Below are 9,423 nucleotides of genomic sequence, written 5' to 3'. Positions count from 1 at the left end.
AGCAATAAACAGAACGACCGAACCGTATGACTTGGAAATAAACATACGCTTAGAAACAGCTGTCGTATAGCGCCGGTCTTTGAGCAAAGACGTGCTCCATAGAGTATAACGAGTTCCGCATTTCTTCTAGTTTAATACTATATAAAATAGTTCGTGATATTCCGTAATATATAGCCACTAGCGTGGTTTAAAGAGATCGCGTTTCTGACATCGCGCTCCGCGAGGTCAGCACTGGAAACAGGTACGCTAACATCGCGCTACGCGATGTCAGCACCTGGAGGGTTAAAGTCAACAGATGTCAACCAAAACTACTTCACGCACTGCCTCAGCTGCAGTTCTCAAATCGTTTTATTGTGCTTCGACCCCTCCCCCCCCAGGCTTAGGATCGCGCAAGCCCAACCATGGGAACTCTCAATATTGAACCCTCATCACTCATATACAGAACACCCACAATCGTGAGTGTGTTTTGCCTCCTAATGAAGCAACGCATAAATTTTGTTGAATAGAACAAAACTTTGATCTGTTGGTCATCAATAAATTAAACTCCCACCTAGCACAACATGAACTGCTATGAGTACGTGGTCGCCACTTTCAAACTTTCTACTCCTCAAGGAAAGAAAAGTTTGTGATCTGTTGGTCTTCAATAAATTACTTGTTTTATCCATTCCTCCACTTTATATGGACAAAATTAATCTTTAATAAATCGAATCTTGGCAATAATCGAATCAAGAGAGAACTAAGCTCCCGAAGGAATCGCGATTGAGCGAAGGCGCAGATACACCGCCTAGTGAAAGTGTTTCGACATCTTTTCGTATCTCCAGATACAGATGGACAGGAGATTTCAGCGGTCACTGTGTTACAGCGTACTCAGTTGAGAATCGGCTATTCCAGCTAATGAAGGAATACTATAAACTCAAGTACCAAACTCTCCTGGCTAAGAAGTTATAATAAAGTTTAACTTGTCTATCTCCTCATATAATTTGTTTATAAACTCAAATACAACTTCACGTGGCAGATCCATTAAGTGAATTCATATAGATCTAGTAACTTAATATAATTGTTTAACGAACTTCGAACTTTACACTCGATGATTACTGATGCGATGGGTAAGAAAAAAACAAGGTCATTGTTTAAGCGCTTAAATCTCTAACAAGATTTTGTAATGGGTTTGTGTTCTGAATAATTCACACATAGAGATTTCCAGAATGGCTAAAAGAATTGTTACTCATCAATTACTATCATGTAATTTAAATAACAATAAACGGCTTACCGTTATAATGAAACCTGTTTTTAAAAAAAGCAAATATTTATTAACTAAGGACCGTAAGGTAAAATATTGAAATTAAAAACAGTATTATATTTTGTTAACATTGGATTTACAATTCATTTTCGTTATTGATCAATTTACATTAATTTATCACCAACAAAAATACCTTTTAGAAATAACCACAAATGGGACAAAATTTATGAATTCCAGATTTATAATTAATGAAACCATTCGTAGAGGAAATATTTAAGGTAACCGATAACATGGTTCTCGAAGTTTTATTGCATAATTACATAACTTCATCAAGTGTATGTAATACTATGCTTCTCCTGTGAAGATTAACAAACGCATTATAAGAACACAAGGCCAATAAGAGACTTTCTATTTAAAGTAAGTTTGATTTAAATACATAACGAAATTGCGTTTAAAAACTATATTACATTGGTTTCCGTAATTCTTATTCTCAGGAAAGAACAGATTACCTTGTAATAGTTTAAGCCATTTCCTTTCATACCAATACAAATTTCTTTATTCCTGAATGGTTGGATGTTGGGGAATGTAATGACCAGAGATATGGAATATTCGAGCACAGAAAACTCTGGAAAAATGAAAAAATAGATTAAGATATAAAAATAATTAAGTACACTAAAAATACATATGATTTAAAAATCACTTGAATTCATTAGTTCTAATTGTTCTCTGGAAGTAAATTTTATAAATAGTCTTTTCAATTTTTCAAAGTCTCGTGTAACATAATGTACCTTTGTGTTTCAATTTTGTTCTCTTTGTTCATAAAGTAGGTCTTATCCTCTAAAGCGATACCTTGCAGGATCTCCTCAATAGTCTATGGAATCAGTCCCCCGTCAGATATAGGTAACTAGAATAAGCAAACGTTGTCATTACGTATTAATTTACAATGCTCTTGTTAAAGCTTAGAGAAGCTGAGAGGAAATTACTGTAATTTTACAGCAGCTTCGCCTCAAAGAATATTGCATACCTTAAGTAACAAAGTCTACTTTATATTATAACGTAATCGTCTGAAAACCTAGATACTGTAAAGCGAATAGAAGTAGAGCACCTTCTACTCGACAACCGTTGTACTTGATCATTGCCACAGGTTGTTTACCGGGAGAAGTTTTAGTCACAACTTCATGGTCTGTCGTAAATAAGAATGAGCTGCAAGCAGTTTTGTTGTTTCCACTTAGACAGAAAGCTTGTTTGCAAGTCACAGAGAGGAAATACGGCTTTAACAGACCAACTTTATGGCAGAAAAAGAGCACTTGAATTTTGTCCGAATTGTCCTTGAATAATTCAGTTTTAGATCTGTTATTACATAATGTACTTCTAAACTAGACGAAAGGTTTTTGTTTTGTTTTTTAGTTTAAATATAAAATGGTTGTTTTTAACGATAAAACAAGTCTTTTGTCATTATTGGTTTGAATATAGAAGAGTATTGCAGCTAAATTATTACTTTAGATAAGTATTTTATTACTTACATAAAGAATAGATAAAATCCAAAATGTATTAATTATTTTGAGTTTTTGACAAGAGATTTTATTACTTTAGTTATGCTTTCACCCTATAGAAATGTAATAAATTGAAAATAATGGTGAAATTAATTAAACATTTGGTAATGCTGTCACAATGCAATGTTTACACAGAATGATTACATTTAACAGGCTACTGTAGAGACCAAGATGAGAAGTTTTGCTGCTTTAGAAACCGGTGGGACGTAGCCCAGAAGGACTTTCGGCAAAATAATAGACCTCTATTCATCCTAAGGACCCTGAGAATGTCCATGTAAACTTTCAGTACAAGGTTGGAATGGTTTATACGTGAGAGCAAAACAAACAAACAAACAGAAGGCGCTTTCGTATTTATAATATTACTAGCTGTTACCCGCGTCTTCACACGCAATCTTTAGAACCAAAGTCCTTATATTACTTAGTAAAAGCACTTATGATGTAATATGATGGAGTGCTATGAACATTTTAAAAACGAAAGTAGGCGTACATCAAGTAGATATTATTTAAGTTCATGGTAAATAGTATCAAAGTTTAATTTAAATAATATATCATGTTTTGCACCTGGAAGAGCATTTCTGGTTCAAATTAACTATATTTCCAACGTCACATCTGAGCCTGCATTGTTTACCCCAATCAAGAAAATACAATACACAGGTCTCAAAAACTTACTTCGGTCAAAAAGCGTCTATTTCTAGCCTTTATCACATATTTCTGGTGTAAGATATTTCCAGTACCATATTAGAGTTTGCCTTGTCCTGTCGAAGAAAAAAAGTATACTTACGTGTAGGGCCAAGAACCCTACTTCGATTAAAAAGTTCACCTAGTGCAGACCATTTAAATTCACTTACTATGTCACAATTTATTATTTATACGTATTGCCTCGATCAAAATACTATTTAGTTGGAATATGCAGTTCTTGGAAATCTACTTTGGTCAAAATCATCTACTATGGGCTTCTGTAATATACTTTCCGTCTAACATTTTTCCAGGGACATAGTTGGGTTTGCCTTTTTGTCCTGATGAAGAAAATATACACATAAGTAGAACTGAGAAGCCTATTACGGCCTAGAAAGAAGTCCTACCCATTTCCTATGTACTTTCGGTATAAGGGAGTAATCCTTATTAAGGTTATGCAACATTCCAAAATAAAAGTGTTTTGTTACGTTGAGGCATGTTAGTATTAATTTTTCTCTGTTTTCCCATAAGCCACTGTTAAAATGCCATATCACAATGTCAAGAAAGCCTACCAGTTTAAAGTAACGTATGTGAAAACATTCATGACTTTGTTCATTAAGGTTTGTTTTATAACAGTGTTGAAATAATATATAAAATGCATTGCATGATTTAAAATTTAAATTCATCACTGGCACGATCTGGAGTAAAATTTTGATATTAACTTTGTATTTACCATCTGCATTACACTACTGATCAAGCACTGTTTACTTCATATTTGATCAAATTTAAATGTAAACAGATGTATCAGCCAATTTGCCAACATAAAACTGAAGGTGTGAACAGCTGTTTAGTGCCAGTTTAATTTGGATTATAAAACGTAAAAACTACATTTTTTCTGAATTTCAAAATATTCCAGGTAGCTTTTCTTATATTCTGCTTGATAAAAACCTTCCTCGGATTTCAATGGACATTTTACAAAAAGAATTAACCGAATTGGTCCAGCAGTTCTTGAGATTAGCGCTTACCAACACATTTTAACGATTCATTTTTATTTATAAGATTAGGATTTTAGTTATTTTTTTAATTCAGGATGATTTTGAAAATAATAGTTATACTAGTAAGAACGTAATGGAACGTTTTTATGGTGGAAATGATTGATTCATTGTGAATGTTGTGGAACCGCTTTTTACAAACATGTTATGTGTGAATCTATCTGAATGTTTTCTGTTTCTATGTTTACAAGGACTTTAATAATCATGGAGCTATTGTTCCATGCAAATCAGTTCTGTGTAACATAGATGTCAATCCGTTTTTAACTGTATTATTGCCTAAAACATATAAAATACAAAACGAAAGTTCTAATCAAGTGGGCAATTCCCCTTAATCTTACCACTGTTGAAATGCTAACTTTGAGGACAATTCGAGTTGCTAAATCACTAACCATGATGAAGTGGGCACATAACGCTTAGTGACCGGAATTAAGTGTCCACGACACTAATGAGAAACACTCAGAATTGCGTTTTCAAAGGCGTATTTATCACAATTAGTTTAAATTTAAATTTCCCCCTGTTCCATAATTCTCACCACACAACGTTAATTAGAGTCAATCTCAGGAGTGCTGTTTGTAGTTATGAAAAAATGTTTAAACTACCTACACAACTTTAAGTTTTTTTTCTTTACCATTTTCCCCATTCATGTAACTATTCCACGCGTATCAAAATTTGAACTGATGTATTTTGACAATATTGAAGAAATTTCTTATTATTTTAATTTTATCATCATCTTTATCCGCTTATAACTCGGTTATACACAGCCATAAACTCAAAACAACAATATGAAAATATTGAAAAACTGTTCTTTTTGTGAATGTTATGTGCTTCAGATAGTTAGTAACACTTTTCGTTTTCAAGGTATAATTTTTTTTTATTATATATATATCGTATGGGGGACAAAGGCAGCTATCCATAAATAAATAAATTAAAAATTACAATTATTAAAAAGTACGTAAGAACAAAGTTCTTGAGTCATAAATTAAAAATAATATTAAAATCTCCCGTCACAAAGCTAAATCCAAATTACTGAGACAGTTTTAGAGATAGTATTTTTTTTTATTTAAAAAGGTGTATTTATTAAATCTATTCCCTCGCTAAAGAAGACAATAATAAATTTCAAATTTGTTTTTGATGAAAGTATTGCGAAGAAAATAGGATTTTTCCGGACATTTCCCATCATTTAGAGATACAAAAAATCAGTAATACTACGTCTTGAGATCTGCATTCTGAACTTTTTCTTAGGTGAACAACTAGACTAGCACGTAACTAGGTTAAACATTTTAGGTTAGTTGTACATCCGAGAAAGATACCAGACTGCATAGACCTTAGTTGCATAAAAAAACATTGACAGTTGACATTAAAAAAGAACAATAATAGGAACGTAAAATGTTTAAAAAGAATATTTATATTTATTTCTCTTAACACTTAACTCATCTAACAGATTATTAACAATAATATCCGGTTATAACTATATTGTAGACAACAAAAACAAAAGCACCAGAGAGTGAAGGTTTTTTACGGATTTTCCTGCACAAACAAGTAACAGTTCCCACAAGCAGAAAGGAATTAATAACAGTCCCAGCTGCTCAAATAACAGAAACAGTTGATTTAACCTTTGTATTGGGAAGTTTTCCGATAGTGTTATTTTTACTGACTATCCTGCTTTATATTTATTAACTTTCCTCCATTTAAAACTAATAAATACTGTTTAAAGCTAAACAAAACTGATAATTTCTATAGTTCGAAGAAAAACTCAATAATTGTGTAATTTGTTTTGGACAATAACTTTTCAAATTATGTTGCTTTATCTTATTGGAAACTAAAAGTTATTCATTCGCGCTGTATTGATATTGCTGGGGAGGAGCTTTTAAAAATTCAATAGGAAAACAGAGCAACCCAAAACCATTTTTTGCGTATAATTGTACATAAGAACAAGAGAGAATCATCTTTTCCTCTTTATCAAAGGCTGAATAATTTACCACTCCAACATTTATTTATTTATAAAGTATTACAATTTTTTTTCAAAAGAAGTGGAAACAATAGAACAGAACGTTTATATAAGCATACGTACATGACGCGGAACGTAAAAAACAAAGCAGTTGTAAGACAAAAAGTTAAAAAATATTTTTTTTAATCGTTTGCTTTTTAGGCCCAAAGTGTTTTAATATGTTACAAATTGATATAAAAAAGTGTAAATCTAATAAAACATTTAAAGCTCACCTGAAAAATGGCTGATGAACTCTGAGGAAACCAAACAATTAACAGATATAATTGAATAAAACATTTCTGAATGTATATATGTGAGTGCGGAAAAGGTTGAATATAGAGTATAGGGGAAATTTAGGTTTCATGGGTTAAAATAAAATAAATAAACTTCGAAAGTAGAAGTATTTGATAAGTGTGTATAATTGTTCTAGTAATTATGTTTTGGTTGTTTAATTTTATATTAATAAGAAGCGTTTAAGATTGTCCACAGTAGTTTGTAAACAAATAAAGTGATAACACTACAGAGGCCGAATGCCAATTCTCAGTGTCATAAAAGTAGTGACTTATAATAGTGCATATTGTTTGATTGCCGGCCATCAAAACTGTGTAGGATGGTCGAGTATATTCCTACCATTATATGATGCATGAAGTGTAATGTTGCAGAAGGAATAAAGATATTTTTATTTCATTGGTTACAAATAATAATAATAAAATATTTTCAATTTTTTAAATTAGTCGTGAGCCATATAACAGTTACTAGTTACAGTTAACTTTAACCTTGACGCGTGAGCGTGCGTATCAAAACGTGTTCTACGAGTTTGAAGACATCCGTTTTAGAAAGGCCTTTATTCATCCGTTAATACACAAAATGTATTAAAATGACCATAAATAAATAAAGAAGTGATTTTAAAATGTTTAAATACTCGTATAGTTTTGGGGGAATCTTTTTAAACATTTCAACAAGTACATAATACGCAAATACTTTGAAACTTATTTGTATTCCTAACTTACCTTACTATCACTAAATAAGAATTGAATATTAAATTGTCAAGAATGTTTGCTTCCATTAAGGTACGTCTAACACTGGTACACACGTATGAGAACTTGTGTGAGATACTTGTTCTTGTTGAATTAACAAATCCGGAAAAAATTTGCTCAGTCTGAAGTTCACACATTCTTTATGAGCTTCATACATTTTGAGAACAAAATTTTGTTTGAGATGACAACTGAAGCTTCTCTGGTTTAGATAATACATTTTATAGATTATTTTCCTTGTTTTTTCATTGTGCTTAGTAGGCCTACTTAGTTGTTATGTCTTTAGACTGGAGTAGAGAAACAATACTGCAACTAATTTAGAAAGTTAGGGCTTCGTAGAGATGTCAAGTCCAAACAGTACAAGGACAGTAACAAAAGGAAAGGACTACTATAGGAAAAGTATACAAATTCTCTGCTATAGGTTTGAGACTAAATGGCATACTGTGAAAAGCACTTTTTCCTCTCTGTTGCTTTTTTTCAAAAATCACACTGCCACCACCTCCGTTTAATATTTTTTATTCTATCTACAGGAGTGTACAAGTGGACAAGTATAAAAATTTTACTTAATCACTATCCGTAATTAATAATCATAAACAAATCTATGAAAAAACCACTATTAAAAAAACACTAACTCATATTGTAGAATCAACTTGTGTAGAAGTGTAAACGCTCTGGTGTCAGTCAACATGAATTGAAATTTCAGCACTCAAACCTTAAACTTGTGCCCAGACAAGAACATCACAAAAGTTTATCGTGCATCAGGAACAGTATAAAAGTACTTTTAAATACATCTATTGAAGTGTATCTTAACCTCAAAAATAAACTTCTATCATCTAGATAACTGTATTTGAAAAACAGCTGATTTTGCTTCATACATAGAACTATATACATTATTGGCTTGCCTACATTTGGGAACTTATTTTCCTCACACACCCCGCTTCTGCGATGCAACATAAAGTAATGTAAACAGAGTGAGGTTATTTCAAAGTACTTTAATGCAATGATTTTCATAGATTGTGAACTGAAAAACTCGACCTGCTGATATAAAAGACGTTAGATGACCACACTGAGGCTGAAGGCGTACGATACACTCATATTTATTCCGTGTTTCGCAAAGTTTTAAACTCAAGTTTTGTATTTGAAAGTAGCTATAGCACCTCATCCATGAAGTTTCTTAAGTGAGATTACTTAAGTTCAAATTGATCATTATAAAGTGCTCTAAGTTTCGCAAAATCCATCCATCAAAAAGAGCTTCACAGAAACAACAGTGCACCTCCTCTGAACTAGAAGTTGATATTAATTTTGTGCTGACAACAAGGAAAATAAAATATTCGGTCAAAAGAATAAATACAGTTTTACTGTTTAATCTCAATAAAAAATAAGGTTTTACAATAAAATAATGAGTAGTGCTTTTAAATTGTAATTGTGTAACTTAATAATATGGATATCAATTAAAATTACTTTATTTTAATTAAATAAGCAAATAACTTACAAAATACTTGAGTTTTCATTAATAACACATTATAATGCAGCTCTTTAAATATTATTTCAGACGGTAGGTTTTTGGAACACGATATTAAAATGGACTGTTTACTACAGTCGAACTTGAAAATTTGAACATTTCATTCTTAAAGTGCAATAGTTTGATCCTTTTTGCCGTCTTTTGACGTGTTTATTTATTAATACTATCTTATTATCTTATCTTATTTATTAATAGAGTCTGCATAATTCTAAATGTTAGAAATTCGAATGTTTATTAAAACATTAGGTTTGGTTGGAGTTTGGAATAATCCAAGTCCCATTGTATTATATTTTTATATGTTTCATATTCTCATAGCACTAGATATGGTCTTGGAACAGCACTAATCATTTCACAACTATT

The 9,423-nt window shown here is 31.6% G+C and overlaps 1 long non-coding RNA gene across 1 annotated transcript; it reads right to left on the bottom strand.

The window, feature by feature from the left end:
* Positions 1–1,632: 1,632 nt before the first annotated feature.
* Positions 1,633–8,323, bottom strand: LOC124373503. The gene is made up of 3 exons (XR_006923444.1): positions 8,174–8,323; positions 2,029–2,144; positions 1,633–1,865 (listed from the first exon to the last, which is right to left on the bottom strand). It is a non-coding gene; the product is annotated as an uncharacterized LOC124373503 (long non-coding RNA).
* Between the last annotated feature and the right edge of the window lie 1,100 nt (positions 8,324–9,423).

The sequence above is a fragment of the Homalodisca vitripennis genome, unplaced genomic scaffold (assembly GCF_021130785.1).
Source record: "Homalodisca vitripennis isolate AUS2020 unplaced genomic scaffold, UT_GWSS_2.1 ScUCBcl_5706;HRSCAF=12567, whole genome shotgun sequence".
Lineage (NCBI taxonomy): Eukaryota > Metazoa > Arthropoda > Insecta > Hemiptera > Cicadellidae > Homalodisca > Homalodisca vitripennis.
Note: the sequence above shows the minus strand (reverse complement) of the source record. Positions and strands in the feature narration are given on the sequence as shown.